This window comes from Mirounga leonina, unplaced genomic scaffold (assembly GCF_011800145.1).
Source record: "Mirounga leonina isolate KUSES-001 unplaced genomic scaffold, KU_Mleo_1.0 Mir_127, whole genome shotgun sequence".
NCBI lineage: Eukaryota > Metazoa > Chordata > Mammalia > Carnivora > Phocidae > Mirounga > Mirounga leonina.
Genome location: NW_023270316.1, coordinates 4380409 through 4403216, shown reverse-complemented (window position 1 = coordinate 4403216; position 22808 = coordinate 4380409). Strand labels below are relative to the sequence as shown.

Genomic DNA, 22808 nt, shown 5'->3' with positions numbered 1-22808 from the left:
TGCTGTCTGCTTCTGCCCAATGCATTCTCTACTTTCCAGTTTATAAATATTTCCAAGTACTTTAAGTGAGGTATTCTAATTTTATCCACCTGTTGCGATTATTTTTAATTTTTCTTGTTTACTAAAAATGTCCTCAATCTAAAGCTAGCGGATTTATTCATCCTAAGCACTGAAAGTTGGACACTGGCAAATCATTCCCAATGACCTTCACGTAGAACCAGAGGCTCTCACGATACTCTGGGCATATTTCCATCAGAGCAGTTGTGATACTCTGTTGTGATCATGTTCTACTCTATCTCTCTTGCCTTCTTCAACCCCTTTGGCCTAAACCTTGGTCATCAAGGCCTGTGGGCTGGAGCTGGTCCTTTGTTGGTGTTCTACCCATCCCTCAGCATATACTGGTCTGGCATACAGCCGGTACTCAGGAAATATTTTATTACTGAACAAATGGTAAATAAGAAAATTTATTTACTATTTATATTTTGGACAAAAAAAAAATGGTATAACATCAAAACTAAACACTATAGCACTTCCCGAAAGAGAGGACCAGCCCCGGGTAGATGTATGGATTGCGGGAGTCCATCTTGGCCATCCCCGTGGGTGCCTTCCTTCCAGGTGGGGCCACTGGCTGGCAGTCCTTCCATTCCTCCCCAAGCCAATCTGTCCATTTGTACAGAGAGACTTACTATGATAATAGTCCCCAAAGGATAATGGCTCAGCACAATGGCAGCTTATTTCTCAATCAGAAAAGCAGTGTAGGATGGGTCATCCCAGTCACCAGGCAGCTTTCCTGCCTGTGTTCATTCAGGATCCGGGTTCCCTTCCTTCTGTGGCTCCTCTAGGGAGGGGGAGGGAAGGGAGGGGAGGTGGAGTGTCTGCTTCTAGAAACCCCTGGTTCTGCAATACTACACACCACTTGTGCTCACATTCTATTGGAGAACTAGTGAACATGGCCACACCTCATGCCGAGGGGCAGGGAAGTATAGACCCTCTCAGCTCCAGCACCCACCCATGGATGGACAACATGAACTGCCCCACTTTGCACGCTTACCACTGAGGAAGAATTAATCTAGAGGTTTCATTTCCAATAAGCTACAACAGCTCACTGAAGCTCACTGCTCTTCCTACCTAGTGGTGGTCTCATTTTTATCTGAAATCAGAACACAGGCCCGAAATAGAATTAGATCTATTACTAAACAGAAGGTGTGGTGGTGGGAATGTCAGAAAACCTTCCAAAATAATGCAGGACAAGCAGCTGACTTCCAGTTGTGTACCAAATCATCTTGGTTGAAATAGAAGATTCTCGAAACTGTGTCCGAAGCATCTGAAACATATCCCCACTGCAAGTGTGAGCCTAAGAGATGGAACATGCTAATAAAACCTAACATTATCCCCATCTAAATAACTCCCTGTGGTAGAATTGCTTTAATTTCCTACATGAATGACTAGTCTACCCACAAAAGGATATTAAAGCTTAGAATATTAGCACAGACACTTCACAGACGAAAGAAAATGCATCTTTCATTAGTTGTGGCCCCAGTTCTAACGTGCATGTGATTCTCTGAGATTCGAGCATTGCAAGCCCCATGGCCCCCAGGGGGCGCTGTCGCCCAGCACCCCGTGCAAATACCCCAGGGTGGGCGATCTAAGCATCCTGGCCTGTATCACACAAAAGGTGACAGAGTAATGGCCTCACGGTGAAATATTCAGCTTTGAAGCTAATAACAAACAGGAACACATTTCATTTGCTTTTGTGCATTTTTCACTTACTTTCACTTGTGGATATGAAAAACCTCAAATGTGATGATTTAATAGAAATGGGAAATTTCAAAACACTGAAGTTTCCACAATTTGAACTTAGTATCTGCATGTTATGAAACTCTGTGATTAAATGCCTTAAAAGGTCAGGCCCACTGTGAATTTGAATGGGCATCAGAGCTTCCCCTGATTTTTCTAGGAATAGCTACAAGTTCTGAAGACAAAGCCAATAGTCGAAAGACAGGTATTTATCACACAACAGAACCTATGCAACATGTTCTCCTGGAGAAATTTTAGAATACTCTTAAATACTTACAAAATGTCCTGAACATCATAACTGAATGACAGTTTAAATATATTCATAAATAAAATGGGACCTAATTATGCAATGTTTTTGCTCCAAATATTCTGCAAAACGAACAATTTTGTCAGTATGTAAATAATATAGAAACTCATGCAGATATTGGAGGTTTCCCTTGCCTTATATCAGGGGTTAAAATATGTCTGTGCGTCAGAATTATATGGTGAATTTTTTTTAAAGATTTATTTATTTATGTTAGAGAGAGCGAGTGAGTGGGAGGAGGGGCAGAGGGAGAGAATCTCAAGCAGATTCCCCGCTGAGTGCAGAACCTGACACAGGGCTACATCTCACGACACCGAGATCTCGACCTGAGGTGAAACCAAGAGCCCAACGCCCAATCAACTGAGCCTCCCAAGCGCCCCTATATGGGGAATTTCTGAAACTGTAGAGCCGAGGTCTTATGTCCAGAGTTTCTCATTCAGTGTGATGTTTGTGGAGCTTGAGAATTTGAATTTTATTTAACTAACACATCAGGCAATTGCGATGTAGCTGGGTCAGAGATCAGTGGATCACTGATAAGGGTTTTGAAAGATTTAGAACAGCACTCCTCAAACTTTCTCGGGTGTGCTAATCACCTGCTTCAAAGGATTGTTGCAAACACCACATAAGAACACGCAGGACTTTGCACATTGTAAGCCTTAGCCAACAGTAGATGGGATTGTCTTCACTAAAGGCTAATCAAGAGTTAGAAAAAAGGAAAAACGTTCAACGACTGGAATAAAATGGAAAGAAAACGAGGGCTAACACGCAGGGAAAGAAGCGCCGATTAAAAGTCAGGTGGTGCTGTACACCAAAGGCTTCGCACTTCTGGGGCGAGCCAATCGTAATTATGAAAGATAAATGACAAACAGCCTTCAAACAGGTCATCCTATTCCCCGTTTGTGAGTCTGAAAAAACAAGGAAAGCGAACATTTTCATTGTCTTGATCACTGTTCAATTCCCAGGAGCCACACTGTGCTCAGTATACAGTTGATGTATAATAAATATTCGTTCCATCAGTGACGGGTTGATAAATATGATGCAGTATATGTACACAGTGGAATATTACTCAGCCGTAAAAAGAATTTAATCCTGCCATTTGGGACATTATGCTAAGTGAAATGAGTTAGAGAAAGACAAATTCTGTATGATCTCATTCACATGTGGAATCTAAAACAAACCAAAAACCAAGCCCACAGATACAGAGAACGTAACAGTGATTGTTGTGTGTAAGAGCTGAGGGTGGGGGGCCGGGGGGGCGGTCAAAAGTACAAACATCCAGTTATAAAATAAGTAGTCATGGGGATGTGATGTACAGCATGGTGACTATAATTAATAATAATGTACTGCCTATTTTGAAAGCTGTTAAAAGAGTAAAACGTAAAAGTTCTTATCACAAGGAATAAAATTCTATGACTCTGTGCTGACAGATGCTAACGAGACTTCCTGCGGTGGTCCTTTTGCAATATATACAGATAGCCAATCATTATGTTGTACATCTGAAACTAGTATCATGTTTATGTCGATTATACCTCAATTTATAAGTAAATAAACAAACAAATAAATATTTGTTGAGGGATACATATTGTTTACTTTTAATCAACTCTTGTGAAAAAAATCTTTCTTTAAATTCTTTCTGTGAATTGTACGAAAGCCACTTCCTTTGTGTATTTTCTACAAATGGCAATATTGCTTGATCAATAGATTTATACCTCAATTTATACAATTTATATAAGCCATACAGAGTTCAGTTATCTTTCCACCCTGAGTTCCTTTTTTATGTACAAATAAGAACTGATTATATCGGTCATCAATACACAGAAATGTAACAAGTAGCAAATCTACTCCTTATAGTTACTGAGTATAGAGTAACGGGCACTTCAGTTCGGCTTGGAGAAAGAGATAAAACATAAGATGCACTGGATACAGGTGTTACCAGAAACGATATTTTATCACATGACATGGCAGAAATACAAGGTGAACTGTAACTTGCACTTCCCCGGGCTGTACCAATCATGAGACAACAGCAAAAACTGGTAAGGCAAATACTACTCCTTTGTGCCCAGAGACCTTCCCTGTGCAGAACAAACAATCTGAGGTGGCCAATGGATTCTTGATTTGGGGACCCTCTGTGGCTCCCAGTCTCTCTCAGCCACGGACAGCCTTCCTGGTGCCGCCTGGTGTTACTGGGGCTGCTGCCGCCCCCACCTTTCAGCCTGACTCCCCGACTAGCCTGTGACCTTGCTCCACGTCTCCCTGTCCTTATCGTCTGGTGAGGCCGTTCCTCCTGTTAGTTAGTCAATCACCAAACATGTGTTGAGCTCTGTGCCAGTCACCAGGCCGGCTGCTGGGACAGCCCTGTGAGGAAGTGAGTCTGCGACCTGTTCCCACGGGAGCCAGAAAGCAGCAGAGAGAGCACACTGTTCTCACTGCGGCAGGGAGAGCACTTCAGACGGGCTAGTGAGGTAGCCCGAATTATTCCCTCTCTACCGTCCCTTCCACAAAGAGTGGTGATGGGCCTGGGGCTGGGTGACCTCCCGGTGTGCTTGCCGGAAGCATCTCCCCAGAGCTGAAGACCAGCCTATACCCCGGGTTCATCCAACTCTCTCCTGCCTCCCTGGGGTGAGTTTACTGCCCGCCAGGAAACTGTCTGAGAGATTTAACTCTGGGGCCTTGCTATTATTTCTCAGGGGTCTCATCTCTTCTCATTGGGCACATCAAGTACTCACAAAAAAAGAAAATGCAGAAGCTCTCCACCACAATGTACGGTGCTCCCTAGGTATGAAGATGCAGCCATTTTTCTGCGTCAGTTTTAAAGGACAGACATGTGACTTCCACAGAGAAAACTAACTTAAGGTGGGGTTTCTAATAACTCCCCACCTGGCAATTCTGACCTCACCCCCAGGTCTGAAATCCAGTAGCAGAAACACTCAAAGTTTCAATACTCTTGTTTCCAAAGGGGGGAAAAAAGCCCACAAAACATGTGGCAAACAGGAATAGTCATTCCTACTCCTTCTGGTATTTGGGGGAAAAAATCAGTAAAATGAAGAAAGGTTGCTCCTTATGTCCAGTAGTCTACCCAGGAATGTATAATAACCCGATAAGCTACAAGGTGGGGTCTATGCAATGAACAATGGCTATTTTAGACAGGCTACCAAGTCCCAGCTAAATGGTATTCTGTGGCCATACAGAGTAGTGGGTGAACTGCTGTGTGATGAACGAATCTGAAATACTAAAGAGACCGGAATCAATTTAGAGCACGCACAAGCTAGGCACTGCCACGATGATAAAGCGGGTTCTGAACTGCAAGGTCTAAAACGGGCCATGTGTAGATATATATTTTTCAATGTCAGTGACTCGGGACAGCATCCAGCCGATAAGTGACCTAGAATCCAGATGGCATGATGTGAAATCAGAGTAAGTTTGGAAGAAAGGAAACAGAAATATTTAGTCTGTGCACAACAGTGAGAAAAATATGGCGAAAGACAAAACGAAACAAAAACTTGTTCTCCAAACAAACAAACAAAAAAACCCCCCTGATCTAGAAGAGGAATCAGCTGGCCTGATGGTGGTAAGACCAGCTCATCTGCTGCTCAAATGAGCTAAAACCTCCAACCCCGCTGCCCTGTTTATCTCGGGCAAACCGCACCTGTCCACACAGGATTCTCAGTGTGGTGAAACTCGTGGGGATACTTTTAAACTGCTGCTGCTGTATGCCCTGAGCCCGGGAAGAATGCTATGGAACAAGGCTAACATTTAATATTTTTGGTCACTTCCTACTGACGGGACCTTTACTTGTCCTTTCTTTCTTCTCCCCCCACAGCTCTTTGAGGTTGGTGTCCCTATTCCCGGGTAAGAAAGTTGAGACGGTGAGAGGCGAAGCATCGTCCCCAAAGTAACAAGTAGGACTTCCCTCCCAGGCATTCTGACTCCAGAACCCCAAATTTGAACCATTTCTTTGTACTTCTTTTTGAAAATCCTTCCCTGATCTCCAAGACTGGATTCGATGTCTCTCCCGTGGGCTCCTTCTCATCCTGAGTCACTCCATCCTCCTTTGATGTCATGGCCTGGCCCTGACATTTTGCTGAACCAAACTAGGAACTCTGAGGCAAGCACGGTGCTGACTACTGTATTATCAGTGCTATCCTACAACAGGCCTTCATTTATATTTCCTGAATTACTGAAAGACAGACATTTAAACCAGTGAATATTGAAACAGCAAGGCCAGGAGGAACGCCGACCCTTGATCTTGGCTCAGGTCTTGATCTCAGCATTGGGTTCAAATCCCACCATTGGGCTCCACAAAAAAACAAAACCAAAAAACAAAACAAGGCCAACAGAGGAAAATTCACTCCTGACCAGTGGGTGGCAACAGTGGACCGATATCAAAGGAATGACCCAGGCAACCTGCCCAGGTCCTTTCCTGCGGGATGTTCAGCTGGGCTACCAGTTTTGCCAGAGGAAGTCATCTTATTGCATTAATAAACAGTTACTGTTACTCTTCTCTAGATGCCTTCCAGATTTGCTGCATTTCTTCCCAGCACCATAAAATCAGAACGGGTTTAATTATTCCATTTATAATACCACTTCTGCTGGATCTATTTCTTCACTAGCCTACCCTGTAAAATATTTATGTTCAAAGAACAGATAAAAGGTTTTATAGGTTTTATTCCTATAATTAAGCTATAGCTTAAATATATATATGACACATTCCCCAATTTGAAAGTATATGTTCCTATTCTGGAATGTTTGTGGTTTGAAGAAATTGTGCCTATATGAGCAACAAGATGTTAGAGGAGAAGACTGACCGAAACTAGCAACCATTGCTGTTGAATGAGGACAATCTTCCCTTTAGATTTAACCACCATCAAAACATTCCAGAGAAGGGGGTGCTCTGCAGTATAATTAAGAAAGTTCCTCCCACATTTATTTGCATAAACTCCCATTCCTTCTAATAAAACTATTTAGACTGGTGCTTCTTAGTGTTTAGTGTTACAGAGTTATATGCAAATCACCCAGGGAGCTGGGAGCCTATTAACATGCAGCTTCTGATGCTGGGGTCTGGGCAGGTCCAGAAACCCTGCATTTCCAGCAAGCTCCCAGGGGAGGCTGGTGGCGCTGCCTCTGGACCCCCATTTCAGCAGGATCTGGAGTACAGTTATTTCCAGGACTTTAAAGACAAGAATGACCCGTGTCTGTGCTCATTAATAGGTACGCGATGGCCTCCAATCAAATCCTCAAGGCATGAATATTTCTTAAGTATGTTTTGACTTATCTTAATATACTTAGCTATTATATTGAATATTTATGATAAATACAGTCATTTCCTGAAAGTAATGTTGTAGCTCTTCCTCAATTTAAATCAAAGTGTACTATTTTAGTTCTCTCTGATCGCATGACAAACCCTCCCAGAACTTGGTGCCTTTAGACGGCAGTCATGTCACTCTGTCTCGGGGTTTTGTGGGCCAAGAGTTCAGACAGGCGCTGCCTGGGATCACCAGGGGTCTGCACTCACGTGTCTGTAGGGCTGAGCTCAGCTGGGTCGCTCTCCTGTTCCTGGGTCTCAGGGTCCCTCTGGATGGTCTCTTCAGTAGGGCAACTGCACGTCTTCCAGACTGGTTCAGGATTCAGGATCAGGGTAGAAGCGGCCAGCCCTCGTAAGAAAGAGCCATGAAACTAGGGTGGCATCGCTTCTACCAAAGTCTCTCAGTCCAGACCATCAGAGGCCCGCCCGGGCTCCGAGGAAGGAGCAATAGCCCCTCCCTCGCCACAGGGAGAATGTCGAGGAACTTGCAGTCATCAGGAGTCTCCCACAGTTAGTTAATATCGGCGAGCAGGGGCGCCTGGGCGGCTCAGGCAAGCGTCTGACTTTTGATTTCGGCTCAGGTCATGATCTCAGAGTCTCGGGAGCTAGCCAGCGTTGGGCTCCCTGCTCAGCAGGAGTCTGCTTGTCCCTCTCCCTCTGCTCCTTCCCCTGCTTGTGCACGCTCTCTCTAAAATAAATAAATAAATAAATAAGCAAATCAATCAATCAATAAAATCTTAACAACTATATCAGCAAGCAAATCAACACCATGGAATCAGGACATGTCTGTGTATTTGTGTGAAGGGGTAGGCAGGACTGGAATACTTCTATTGACTTCTTTCCCCCGTAAAATTGGTCATATTTTCAACTAGGCTTTCTTTGCATCTCTCTTCCTTTCACTTGGAAACCACTAGAGAAATGTAAAGATGGATGGAGATTAAGATGGACCCGCTAATGCCCCCACAAGCCTTCACTTTGAACACGTTTTTCTCTTCCTCCTTCTTTACGCCTCCCCCTCCACTTCACCTGTTTTTCTGTAGAATCCTGTGTTCTAGGAACTCGGTCTCCATACTTACTAGCAAGACTCGGATGGTCAGCGGCACCAGTGACAGTCATGAGACCACCTTGAAGACGTGAGGACCGCGGCTGGCAGCACTCTCAAAACCGCCCAGGTCCTGCATTTTCCTATAAAACCCTCAGTCTCTTACCCCACAGCCTCCTTTGCTTGGCAAAGTCATAAAACCGTCCTTCTTGTTCCTCTTTATCCCCAAGTTCTGTCTCCGTGTTGTAGTTTGGCTCCGGAGCCCAGAGGTCAGTTTTCGACCACAACTGGACTATTGCATTCATGAGATGGAACACAGGTTTGCTGATATATTTGTTAGTACTGAGAAATGTACACGATGTCTCTAGGTTTCAATTTTCTTATTAAATTAAGAGTAAGAACTTAAATGATTGCTAAGCCTCCTTAGAACCCTGTGATTCTAACATATTAATCTATTTTGTCACCTCGTGTAATATACTTGCAGTATTAAGAATATTTAGGGCGCCTGGGTGGCTCAGTTGGTTAAGCAACTGCCTTCGGCTCAGGTCATGATCCTGGAGTCCCAGGATTGAGTCCCACATCAGGCTCCCTGCTCATCAGGGAGTCTGCTTCTCCTTCTCCCGCTCCCCCCTCTTGTGCTCTCTCTCTCTCTCAAATAAATAGGTAAAATCTTTTAAAAAAATTAAAAAATAAAATAAATAAAATAAAATTAAGAATATTTAATAGTGGGATGCCTGGGTGGCTCAGTGGTTAAGCATCTGCCTTTGGCTCAGGTCCCAGGGTCCTGGGATCGAGCCCCGCATCGGGCTCCCTGCTCGGCCGGAAACCTGCTTCTCCCTCTCCCACTCCCCCTGCTTGTGTTCCCTCTCTCGCCCTGTCTCTCTCTGTCAAATAAATAAATAAAATCTTAAAAAAAAAAAGAATATTTAATAGTCAATGTTTCAGAAGCACACCAATCCAAACCAAAAACGCACATATAGATGTATATGTATATAATTATACATATATACATTTACCTATTTACACCCTAACTCTCTGCCTTGTCTTTATTTCCTGTAAGTGCTTCCAGACCTTCTGCATAATTTATTGCTTATTTAAAGATTTACTACTTTAATTATAGACATCCTCTCTCTTTGAAAATTCTTTAGCTGTTTAGGGAAATCTTACAGCTCATTCGAACCTATATAATTTATTTATATAATATAATTTAAAAGCTTAATCAAAACATTCCTCAGTCCAAGTTATTGTTGGCAATGTTAAATCTTCTGACTTTTTTATATTTCCTATAAAACATTCTCAACTAGCTATAATTTTCAAAGAGTTAGAGCAGAAAAAAAAATCCATCCATCTATTACCTCTAGACAGCTCTAAAGATGAGAGATTGTGAATCTTGGGGTTGGCATTCAGACCTAGAAGAGGGAGGGAAAAGGTTTACTTTATCATAAAAATGTCACGGAACTTTCTAGACATTTCTTTGAAAGTGCTGGTACATGTTGATTTTTCCAGGGAGTTAAAAAAATTTTTTTTATAACACAGGCCTCCAAAAGAAGAGGACTCAGTCAGGAGACAAGTACATCCCCAGGTATGTTAGGGACAGGCGAGGAGAGATGCTGGATGAGAATAGAATACAAAGCGAGAGAGGACAGGCCAGCAGAAGGAAGGGAGAAAATAGCAGGGTCTGTAGATTTGGGACAAACCCTCATGGAAAGCAGGGACTTGCAGCTCCAGCCCAGATTTTCACACAGTACGTCTGCCCAGAGTAAATGTCCTAAATGTAAAATGGAAACCTACTTAAGATAGTTCTTAAATATACATGGTTTCATCCCCCCAGATGAGCAGTACCTGTATGGGCTGGATTGTGTCCCACCCCCCAAATTCCCATTTTGAATCCCTAACCCCCAGGACCTCAGGACGTGACTATATTTGAGACAGGACCTTTAAAAATGTGACTTAGGTAAAATGAGGCTGTTTGGGCGGGCCCTAATTCAATCTGACTGATGTCCTTCTAGGAAGCAAACTTGGGACACAGAGGATACCAGGGATGCGTGTGCTGAGGAAAGACCACATGAGGACACAGCAACCACCAGCCAAAGAGAGAAGCCCCAGGACAAACCAAACCTGCCCACACCTTGACATTGGACTCCTAGCCTCTGGAACTGTGAGAAAATACATTTCTGTTGTTTAAGCCCCCAAACTTGTGGGATTTTGTGACGGCAGCCTGGAAAACCAATATAGGGTACAAAGTCTACTATGCTCTCCCCAGTAAATCTTACGGCCATTTCTGTTTAAAAGATTGGAAAATAGTAAGTAACAAATAATTTCCTATCATACCTGCTTTCTTATCTCACCTGTTTAAAATGTCGCATCCCTTGGAGACGAACCATGAGAGACTATGGACTCGGAGAAACAAACTGAGGGTTCGAGAGGGGAGGGGGTTGGGGGGATGGGTTAGCCTGGTGATGGGCATTAAGGAGGGCACGCTCTGCATGGAGCACTGGGTGTTATACGCAAACAATGAATCATGGAACACTGCATCAAAAAATTAATTAATTAATTAATTTTAAAAAATGTAGCATCCCTTGAACATAGGGTGATACCTAATACAGGTGGTTCTCTTGTTTTCCTTGATATTGCCTTTTGCTGACACATCTGCGCAAGCCAGTTTCCGTTGATGCACCTAGGGGAGGAGAAGCTTTCAGAGACACCAAGAGCCTGGACGATGAAGCCGGAGCCGAGAAGGCTTTATTTTACAAGAGGTCTCTCAGGAGTGAGGGATCTGTGTGTGTGTTGGAATGTGTTTTCAACACTCAGCCAGGCCTTGACAACGCTGCCCTAGGCTTCACTTTCTGCTGGTTCAGAGCCTTGAGGTCAGCCACGGGGAGAGCTTGGGGCTTTTCCAGGTTGTTTCTGAGGACACACCCCCCCGGGTGTGGATTCTAGACTCCCTAGAATATGTGGGAGTTCTTCAAAGTCCCCTGTGGACATCCACTTTCCTTGCTATTTAGTGTTTTCCCTTCCTTTTAGGTTTTTGGTTAGCTTGCAGTTTGTCCCAATGTCATCCCAGCTCGAACAGATGTAACATCAAACAGTTGCCCCGACTGTTTCCCGTCAAGGCCCCCAGGGAAAAGCTTTTTACCTGGGCCCTCTCTGAGTCTAGTAAAATTACAATCAGCCTTACAGCTGGGTTTTCCAGGGAGCTGCCAGATAGGCCGAATCATGACAAGTCTCTGACAAAGGTTTTGCCCGGGACCCTCTGGTGGCCACTGGTTTCCACTGTAACTGTGGATGCTGGTTTTTAGGGTTGCCGTGGAATTAGGGAGAGGGTAATGGGAATAGGGCAAGTTAAGACACCACAGAGCTCACCAGTCTTAACAAAATCAAACTGTTTTTCTTAAATAAACGTCCCCTAGATTTTTGTAAGCCTGAGTGCAAATTAATTACCAGAGTGCTTTAAAAAAAAAAGTTGGCTTTGACAAGTTTTGCCAGTTTTCTTATTGCTTTTATGGAGGAGAGGCTTCTGAAGCAAGTTACTCTGCCTTTCTCAGTGTTATCACTTGATGTCATATCTAATTTTGTATTAATTTTTTAAAGGGGCACCTGGCTGGCTCATTCGGAAGGGCATGTGACTCTTGATCTTGGGGTAATGAGTTTGAGCCCCACGTTGGATGTAGAAATTGCTTGGATAAATAAATAAATTTTAAAAAATTTTCTTATAGAAGAGCTGGAAAATTGTATAAGCTTGGGACACCTGGGTGGCTCAGTCAGTTAAGTGTCTGCCTTTGGCTCAGGTCGTGATCCCAGGGTCTTGGGATTGAGTCCCACATGGGGCTCCTTGCTCAGCGGGGAGTCTGCTTCTCCCTCTGCCTGCCACTCCCCCTGCTTGTGCTCTTTCTCTCTGACAAGTAAATACAATCTTTAAAAAAACTGTATAAGCTTTAAGCCTCCACAAAAATGAATCTGTCCCTGGTGCCAAGCAGCTGTTTTAAGTCCTTTACAGGTATTAATCTAATCTTCACCACAATCCCTTGAGGGAAGCCCGTTATCATCACGGTTCTACCTAGAAGTGGAGTTCAGCTCAGACCTAGCAGAGTGAGCAGCCCAGAGTCATCCTGCCAGCAATACTAGACTCAGAGTCCAGCATGAACCACTGCACGAATACACCTTAAAATTGGTAGCAGGTGCTTCCTGTCTTCCACAATCCCCAGGCCCCCCTCCAATCACATACAAACCATCTCCTTTCTGTGGTTAGTTTTTGAATATGTTCTAGAGTTAACTTCGATGCTTCCCTCTGCTGATTCCTTGTTAGCTTAGATACCTGTCTATCTATCTATCGATCCATCTATCGATCTATTTTTTTGCCTTTGAAATTAGACATCATTGTCCCACCAGGGAGTTTGTTTTTATTTTTCTAAATCTCTATTAAAAAGTATCAGTTTCATAAATTATTCATCAACAATCCTATGAAATAATATTTATTTACCAACTTTTCAACACTGTAACTATTTCTTTTTTTGTTTTATTTATTTTTATTTTCTATTTATTTTACACTACTTGGATAAAAATATAAGTATAAAAGTAAAATAGTACAATAATATCTAATCAGCTAACCAGCAGGTGTTTGCTATGTATCTCTATGACTTTTAACTGAAGCAGGAAAAATCCCCTGAAAATGTAGGTAAAATTTTGCATTTCCCGGAAAGCTCTACTAAAGACTGCTATAACTATAGTAAAACAGGGGGATCAAGTACCAATTTGTTTGGTTTGGGCTAAAAACACAGGAGGATTTCAGAGAGGGAGGGGTTAGAGGAAGGTGCAGGGCAGGTAAGGGTGGGAATGAACCATGAAAATAGGATGGACATGGAGAGGCAGAGAGGGGGCCAGGGGTGCTCCATGATCTCTGTGAACACAGGCTAGGCTATAAGTAACAATAATGCATATATCTTTCCTGTCTTTTGTGTAGAAATCATTTATTAAAGATTGATGGGCAGTGGAAAGCTTGTTAACTAGAACAAAGGTTTCCTGTTGAGAAACAGAAGCACAGTGTGAGTGTTGACAAGCCCAGGGCATCTCCCGAGATCAGGAAGTAACGTCCTACGGTGTCTCAGGACCAGGCTGTGATGTTTTCTACTTGTTCTCTCTCTCCTTTTATTTGTGGTCCTTCATAGGCACAACATGTGAGCTGATGTTTTAGTCACAGAGCAGTGCTAAACTGCACCCAGCCATTAAGCTCATCCTAAAATTTCTGGAGACAGACCTGAAGAAATCAAGAATCTTGTGATTCACTTATAATGCATTTTTTTTAAGATTTTATTTATTTATTTATTTATTTATTTATTTATTTATTTATTTATTTATTTATTTAATTTATTGCCCGTGTGCAAGCCAGGGGTGGGGCAGAGGGGGAGAGAGAGAGAGAGAGAGAGAGAGAGAGAATCTCAAGCAGGCTCCACACTCAGAATGGAGCCTGTTGTGGGGCTTGATCTCAGGACCCTGAGACCATGACCTGAGCCGAGAGTCAGTCACCGAACCGACTGAGCCACCCAGGTGTCCATCGTGCGTTTGATATACATCCCCAGCTTCCTAATTTATGGCTCCTGTCACCAACACAAAGGGCACCTGGTGAATTTCTACTTCTTATCTTTAATATATTGTGCTACAATATCGATTCTTTGTCTAAGGAAAGCAGGAAAAAAATGTGTCCGTGAGGCTCATTCTCACAGTCCACCTTGGGTGGCCTCGGCCCAGCTGCTAGGCTCCCGATCCCGCCATCCCCACGTGGAGTCAGCGACACTGCCATGTCAGTCAGAGCTGGATTGGACCCACCAAGTTAGGATTCGAATCAAACATAACTCCTGTCTTCCCACTAAGTAAAAACTTGTGAATTGAATGCAGGAATCATTAGAAAGGAATAAATGTCTGAAAAGTTAAATTAGCCAGGAGGGAAAAAAAATGGACATATCTTATGAATGCCAATAGGAGACAAAAATAAGATCTCTGATTTCAATGTTCAGTTTTCATTGAACACAGTGTTCAGTGTTTCATTTTTAAGTCCATACTAATTTCATTTCACTGGAACTTTTCCCTCAGTACAAAAGTACTGGAGAACTCAGAAAAACACAAAGAAAAAATAGGAGTCATAAGGACGGCACTTACATATATTTGGTGGTCCTATTTTGATAGAAGATCTATAAGGTTATATTTTTTTCTATGCATTTAAAATATACTTTTAAAAATTGCATACTGTATATATATTTCATACATTGCATGCCATGAAATTTCCTCCCTCGTTAATTTAACAGTTGCCTATATCCTTATACGAAGCACTCTATTTACCTAACCTCCCAGATTGTTTCCAATTTTTTTCTGTTGCAAATAATAATATGATGAACATCCTTGCACGTCCATCCAGCCATATATATGGGATTTCACTTTGAAGAGGGACGCTAACCGAGAACTGGATCATTCTCACTATGTTCAAAGAAAGGAATATGATTAAAATTATGCATATCATCTCCACCTCTCCCATCAGGTATTTGATGGTAACTGATAATTAGCAAGTGCTCCTACAGTGATCTCATTTACTCTAATTAACAGAATCAGATAAGGTTGAAATTTATTGTCCTATTCAGTGAATCGTGAGTCTGGCAGCTGCTATGACCGAGGCAAGCATTAACACCCGGGTGTTAACAGATTGTCTGAAAAAGTATTTTGCTGATTATCTCCTAATGAACTTATTCTTAGGAGACGATGTTGTAAGAAGTACAGGACCAAGTTTCTCCACTGAGAAAAGTTTAACCTGATTTTGCATTGGGATTTCTGAAACAAAAGGGGAAGCTCCTTCAATTAATAAATGTACATTATGGCCCAGGGTGCGCTGGAGAACAGGCATTCTGAGACATGCTGCGGAGAAGGAAACTGGTATCTTCTCCAAGTGTGTCCTCGGTTTGGTGGGGCAGAGAAAGGCAGCACTGACTGTGCGCTTTAAGTTTCCATCTCATCCTTAATCTGGAGCATCCATTTTGGATGAGCGAGATCTTATCTTTTAATCTATATTTACAATAAATGGACCAATATCCAAGTGTGGTCACTGTCATGGCAATAATAACAAGGAAAGAAAGTGGTAGGTCTCTTGTGGTTAGACAAGGTTTTCCTTTCTTTTTTTAAATTTTTCCTTAAATTTCAGTTTGTTGATATACAGTGTAATATTAATTTTAGGTACACAATATTATGATGCATCACTTTCATACATCACCTGGTGCTCATCACAATTGCGCTCCTTAATCCCCATCTCCCGCCCACCTCCCCCCGATAACCATCAGGTTGTTCTCTACAGTTGAGAGTCTGTTTCTTGATTTGTCTCTCTCTTTTTCCTTTGTTTGTTTGTTTCTTAAATTCCACATATGAGTAAAATTGTATGCCTGCCCAGTCCTTCCCCAGAAAACACACTCAGCATCTCCCTATCCCACCACCAGAGTTCTGACATCTATCTGTGAGCATCTGGGCTTTATCTTGATTTATTTTGTGCTTGTATTAGCAAGAGGTGTCCTAAGGTCTCAGAAAAACCTAAGAGAGGTGAGTTTTGGGGGCCTGGGACTGTTCAAAAATGTTTCTGTATCAATTAATGGTAACAGTTTCTTCACTTTACGTGGAGCTTAGAGAAGTTTTCATAGGAACACTCTACTTTTGGATATTGGGGGAAACCTGTATGAGTTCACTAGTCTCTATGTCCCTTAAAAAAATACAAATGTTAAAAGAATTTCCTCAGTGCCCTGCAATTCTCTGAGATATAATCAGAAGGGGAAAAAAGGGGGGGAGGAACTCATAGAAAAGAAAACACATTTTTTTTTTGGTAGGTTCCATGCGGAGTGTGGGGCCCAATGTGGGGCTTGAACTCACAACCCTGAGATCAAGACCTGAGCTGAGATCAAGGGTTGGACACTTAACAGACTGAGCCACCCAGGTGCCCTGAAAAGGCATTTCTATGCATATCAGAGTTTCATATTCTCATGGGCTGATATACCATCACTTAGTAATCAGACTTCTGTTAACATTTATTTCTTCTCCTTCATCATAGTAATTTTACAGTAACTATCCTTGTAAATGTGTCTTTTGTATATGTGTAACAACATCTGTAAGGTAAATCTCTGGAAACTGAATAACTTGGGCAGAACATAAATGCATTTTAAATTTTGGTGGGTACTGTCACTTGCCCCCATAGAGGATTAATATATACATGATATAAATAAATATTTGCATTAAAAAGCATAAGAATATGTTTTCTCACATTCTTATCAAAACAAGATATCAAAGTTTTGGTTTATAAATTTTATAGCAAAAAGAAAAATACATTTTAGTATGTCTTTGTTATGGATGAGCAATCTATCTTTTTATAAGTTTAATAGCTGTTTTCTTTCACCTATATTTTTGTGTTTTTGGACTTTTTATATAAAGTCATATTTGTTATTTCTTATGTAGATGATAGCCTTTCTTACAGAAGCTCTTCATATCATAAAGAAAAAAGTCATTTTTCTACTATTTCATCACAAATATTTTCCCTACTAGGCCCCCTCTTTGACTTATTTATGATATTTACTGCAGAGTATTTTTATAAATTTTGTAAATTAAATTTCAGCAATCTTTTCTTCTCTGGTTTCTATTTTGTTTTTGTTTTCAATACGTAAGACACCCTTCTCCTAAATTTGTATTATTTGTATGGCTTTATTTTCTTACTTTTATTTTATTTTTAAATTTTTATTTTTTTAAATGTTTATTCATTTGAGAAAGAGAGAGAGAGAGTGAGCCTGAACAGAGGGAGGGTGCAGAGGGAAAGAATCTCAAGCAGTCTCCCCGCTGAGGGCACAGCCCTAACTCGGGGCTTGATCCCAGGACCCTGAGATCATGACCTGAGCCAAAATCAAGAACCAGCACTTAGCTGACTGAGTCATCCAGGTGCCCCTGGTTTTTACTTTTAAATATCTGGTTTGTATGAAATATATTTGGTTTAAGCAGTGAGGTTTCCAAATTGACTATTTTTCTCTAGATGACTACATAGTTGTCTCCAAACTATTTATAAAATAATCCATGTTTTGGGGTGCCTGGGTGGCTTAGTCAGTTGAGCCTCCCACTCTTGATTTCAGCTCAGGTCATGATCTCAGGGTCCTGGAATTGAACCCCACATCTGGCTCCACACTGGGCAGGGAGTCTGCTGGAAATTCTGTCTCTCCCTTGGTCCTTCTGTCCCTTCCCCCCACCCCATACACTCTCTCTCTAAAATAAATAAATAAATCTTTTTAAAAAAATGCATGCTTTCCCCCATTGACATGCGATGTCCCCTTTATTTTACACTGAAGTTCACACATGGTCTCCATCAGAATTCGACAAAGCTAAAACCCACAGTTCAGGTTTATGCCTTTTCAAGGCTAGCCACCCCAGATTTACCCCAGTAGGTCACCAACAAATACTTTTATTCAGATTGATGCTGAGTTAAAGATAACATTGTTATGTAAATGTGCAGGTTTAGACTCTGCTCTAACAGGAGAATGTCACATTAGGTGAGATTAAGAGCTATTTTGAAATTTAAAAACATTTATTCAGTGGAAGTGTAAAACTGTATTTATGACATAATTTATACTTCATACCTACAGAAAAAAGCATATTGTATTATACCCAATGTCCTGGTTTCTTGAGGTTTTTGCAAACTGTTTTATTGCTTTCATTTTATCAGACAGTCTAAATTACACAGTGACTCATGGGTCAGAGAAAATGTTTATAAATATAATAATATAATTTTTCCTATGAATTATTTTTGTTTTTTCATAATCATTAAAGTTGTATTATGGATTCTGGCTACCACCCTCCCTTGCTATATATAGTGTTGCAAGGTTGGAAGAAATTTACTCCAATTTAGCAAACAGACCCCAAAGCAAAACCTATAGTTTTCTTGATTTTAATGAGCCAATTTATATACAGTCATATCCCAGCCATCTAAAGTTGGCTTACGTCCCTGATGCCTATCTTTCTCATTATAAATGTTCCAACTTATCAAAAATCATTCAGTATCGCTCAGGTCTTTGAGGTTTGCCTGGGCTAGTGAAGGAGCAGGGTCACAGCAAAGGTCTTCTGGAATGGTAATTAATAATAAATAGCATTTACGTAGGACTTTACATCTTCGAAGGGCTTTGCAAACACTAATTAACCCGCATACTAACCCCTTTAAAAGAAATAAGCAGGAATGAGCATTCGTTTTATGAATGAAAAACTGACTCGCAATAAAGCTGTGATTATGGCTGGTCTGAAGGCATTACTCACGAATAATATAATGTCTTCTCCCATCACATTTCACATGATTCTGGAACAACTTTCGCCACTTCAACACGATGGAACCTTTCATCTGGTTAATTGCTGTGGGGGACTTTCCTGTTCACCGTGGGCTATGTAACAGCACCCTTGGCCCCACCATATGGCAGTTGCGCTTCCTCAGTCTTGACAATCAAATCGTCTCCAGATGCTGCCCAACCCCGGGGCTGGGGGCAGGAGGGTGTGTAAAAATCATCCTCAGTTGTGATCCACTATGTAGAAGAAAGGGCAAAGAATGACTGACTGCCTGTTGGAAGGTTTTCGCTTCCAAGAACAGTTCTTTTCTCCAATTCACATTCTGTTATTACCATGTATCACAGAACCCCTGCACCTGTTATTTCCCTTCCTACCTTACGGACAAAATAATACCCTATATGATGCAGTGTTCCAAGCATTGTTCTAAGACACATCCATGCACACGGGCATGCACATGCGTGCACACACACACACACACACTTAGTCCTCAAGACAACCCGATAAATTAGGTGCTGTTCTTACCCTGTTTTATACAAGAGGAAACGAAGGCACAGAAAAGTTGCATTGCTCTCCCAAGTACAGAAGTCTGAATTCAGACTCGGGCCCCTTGTGTCCAGAGTCTGTGCTCTCAACCGCTAAATTATACCTGTATGTTTTTTGTTGTTGTTTTTTTTTCCAGCAGAGACTCTTTAAGCAGTGAACACCACTGATGTCCTAAGTGTCGGTATAAAGTCTCTTCAAAACAACGGTGATACTACGCATAAGGAAGGAAGAAAGTTTCAAAAAAAAAGAAAGTAGTGAAGCAACACTGTGTTGTACTCCAAATATATTTATGACCCTCCATAAACACAAGACACACTAGAGCATAAGAGATTCATGCAGCATTCTTCAGATCCTCAAAGAGCTAACTCAAAAAATAACATCAGATAAATAGATGTTAAGGCAGAAAATTATAAGGAGCACAAAATTGGTAAGTTACTGGGTGGTAGGGAGGAGATGCATATGACTAGGGAACTGGGGCAGATCACATGATAAAAATGGCATGTCAGCTCTTCAAAGATGAATAGGATCTAAAATTGGGGGATTGTCATGGCAGGTGCTCAAAGAGAGCATTTCAGAAGAGAAAACAGGATATTCGTGGAGGGAGAAAGGGCAAAGTGTAGTAAGTCAGTGTGGCTGGAATTGGCTAAGCAGAGAAAGACAAGATTGAAGTCAGGATTTAAATGTGTTATAATCAATTTGGATTTTTTTTTCTAGTAAGCCTTACAGAGCAAATGGAGGACGAGGAAGTATTTCTTTAATGCCTCCTTCTGCACTAAACACCGCTAGCACTTTGACATAAATTCCTTACTTAATTACCGAAGGTTTTCAGGAAGAGGAGACCATGATGAGACGTGTACCAGTCATCTATTGCTGCATTTCCAACTGGAGGCTCAAATGGAAAAGGATTTGCCTCCCTGCTGTCACGGCTGTGGCAGCATCAGCTCCTCGCAGCTGTAGGACCCTTGAGGTCTTACTTCTGTGAAAGTCAGCAAAGACAGAAAGAGGGACAAGAGATGGAAAGAGGGAGAGAGGGAAGAGGAAGAGGGACGCAGGGACGAAGGGAGACAGAGAGGCTAGGGAGAGTCTGCTAGTAAGACAGACTTACACAATATCATGTAATCATGTGTGCCATTTATCATCTTTGTCATTTTCTCCTGATAAGAAGTAAGTCACAGGGCCTGCCCACAATCAAGGGGAGAAGACTGTACAAGGATGTGAAGACAATTATGCAGGGATCATGGGGATCACCTTACACTGTGACCACGAAAGTCCATCCTCTGACCCTCAATGATTCTGTCTCTCTCCCATGTGCAAAATACATTTGCCAAATGAAAGCTATTTCTAAGCTTTTTAATCTATGTAGCTAAAAATATACTAATAAATTGCTAGAATCAGGGTACCTAGTTGGCTCAGTCAGTTAAGCATACGACTCTTGATTTTGGCTCAGGTCATGATCTCAGGGTCATGAGATCAAGTCCGGCATTGGCCTCCACGCTAGGCATGGAGCCTGCTTGAGATTCTTTCTCTCCTTCCCCTGCCTCCCCTCCCCCACCACTCTCTTGCTCTCTAAAAGAAATTGCTAGAATCTCACTTAAAGAAGGAATTTAAATTACTTTTTAATCTACTTCAAAATGTTACATTTGCGATCATGCCTGTGAAAGAAAAGATGCAAGAATGACAAAACTAGTTAATCTACAGATATATCAAAAATCCTACTGGGGCACCTGGGTGGCTCAGTCAGTTAAGCATCTGCCTTTGGCTCAGGTCATGATCCCAGAGTCCTGGGATTGAGCCCTGCGTCAGGCTTTCTGCTCAGTAGGGAGCCTGCTTCTCCCTCTCCCTCCCTGCTCATGTGCTCTCTCTCTCTTACTCACTCTCTCAAATAAAAAAATAAAATCTTTTTTTTTTAAAAAAGAAAGAAAATCCCAGGTGCCTGGGTGGCTCAGTCGTTAAGCGTCTGCCTTCAGCTCAGGTCATGGTCCCAGGGTCCTGGGATCGAGCCCCGTATCGGGCTCCCTGCTCGGCGGGAAGCCTGCTTCTCTCTCTCTCCCACTTACCCTGCTTGTGTTCTCTCTCTGGCTGTCTCTCTCTGTCAAATAAATAAATAAAATCTTAAAAAAAAAAAAGAAAGAAAGAAAATCCTACTGATAAGTTTGTAATTATCATCATGAAGTTTATATTTTTTTCTAGCAAAAAGAATCCATTTAAAAAAATACTTTAACATGTTATCCCATTTTTAATATGTTGTGCCACAGTTTCATAAAAGTTTGACTTGTCCTTTGACATTATTTATATCACTACTATTTAAAAATTATTATTTAATTCCAAGAAGAAAGGAAGAGATGGGATAAAATTACCATGACATATAAAACCAGTAAGGTCTACTAACAGAGTGAAAATTATAGGGGTAGCTGCATTTCATGGTAGAAATAATAGGATGCCTTGCTTTGGTTTGACCCAGGTCTATCTTGATGTATTTGGAATTAAAATTCTATTTAAAAAACATACACAAATTTTTAGGTTAGCATCATCAGGCTCTGAAAATCAGTAAGTATACAGGTCTAGACAGATATTTCACACATTTCTAAAGAATCTTCTTTGCATGACTTTTAACAGTATTTGTAGTTACTAGTGAATTCTAAAAAATATACATAAGAAATGAAAGCCTCCAGGATGCGAGCCATCTGTCCTTACATGACATTCATACATCTTTTTATGTCATTTTGCCCAAATCAAAATTTCTAATATTGTTGGCATTTGGGTAATAGTCTAAAGAAATACAAGCAAGCATATGTCTTTTATAAATATGTGAAAATAGTCTTTACTTAACACTAGTGAGGTCTTCAGCCAATGTGATCTTTATATATATATATATATATATATATATATATATATATATATATATAATATAGTTCTAAAAGTATAAGAGGGTAATGTTAAGAATTAATAATGCCTTAATAGAATACATATTTGGCTATTTTTCATTAATTATCTAAACAATAAGTTCCAAATAAAGAGATATCCCCAACACATTTAGGATCATTAATTTAACCTAGAAAGTTAAATTTTAAGAATTTAAAGTTATATAACATATTCTAAACCATATTTCATGTTTCATGGTGTCTATTATTTTTATGTTGCTCTTTAATCCCCAAATTTGTTATATTGCTTGAGACATAGTATGTATTGAAGACCATTCATTGAATTAAATTTTACATAGAATCAGGTCATTATCCTACTGTCACTACAACTTCCCATAGACATGAAAAGGCTTTTAATAAATTCAACCAGTACATGATAACCCTAAATGAAAGGTTACAAACACGTAACAATTTTAGGGCCGTGAGAGACCTAAGAACACTCTGTCCTTTACACCACTCAACAAATGCCAACACGGAACTCCAAGGAGGCTAAGCGATAGGTTTGGGGAACATACATCATTTGCTTGAGATCACACCTGACATATACCCTGAATAATAGTTAAATGA

The 22808-nt window shown here is 41.2% G+C and overlaps 1 long non-coding RNA gene across 1 annotated transcript in view; it reads right to left on the bottom strand.

The window, feature by feature from the left end:
• The window catches only part of LOC118009247, a 42100-nt gene extending 33698 nt beyond the window's left edge, over positions 1–8402 (bottom strand). The window contains exon 1 of the long non-coding RNA XR_004678853.1: positions 7614–8402. This is a non-coding gene — a long non-coding RNA (uncharacterized LOC118009247). The remainder of the gene's footprint in view (positions 1–7613) is intronic.
• Between the last annotated feature and the right edge of the window lie 14406 nt (positions 8403–22808).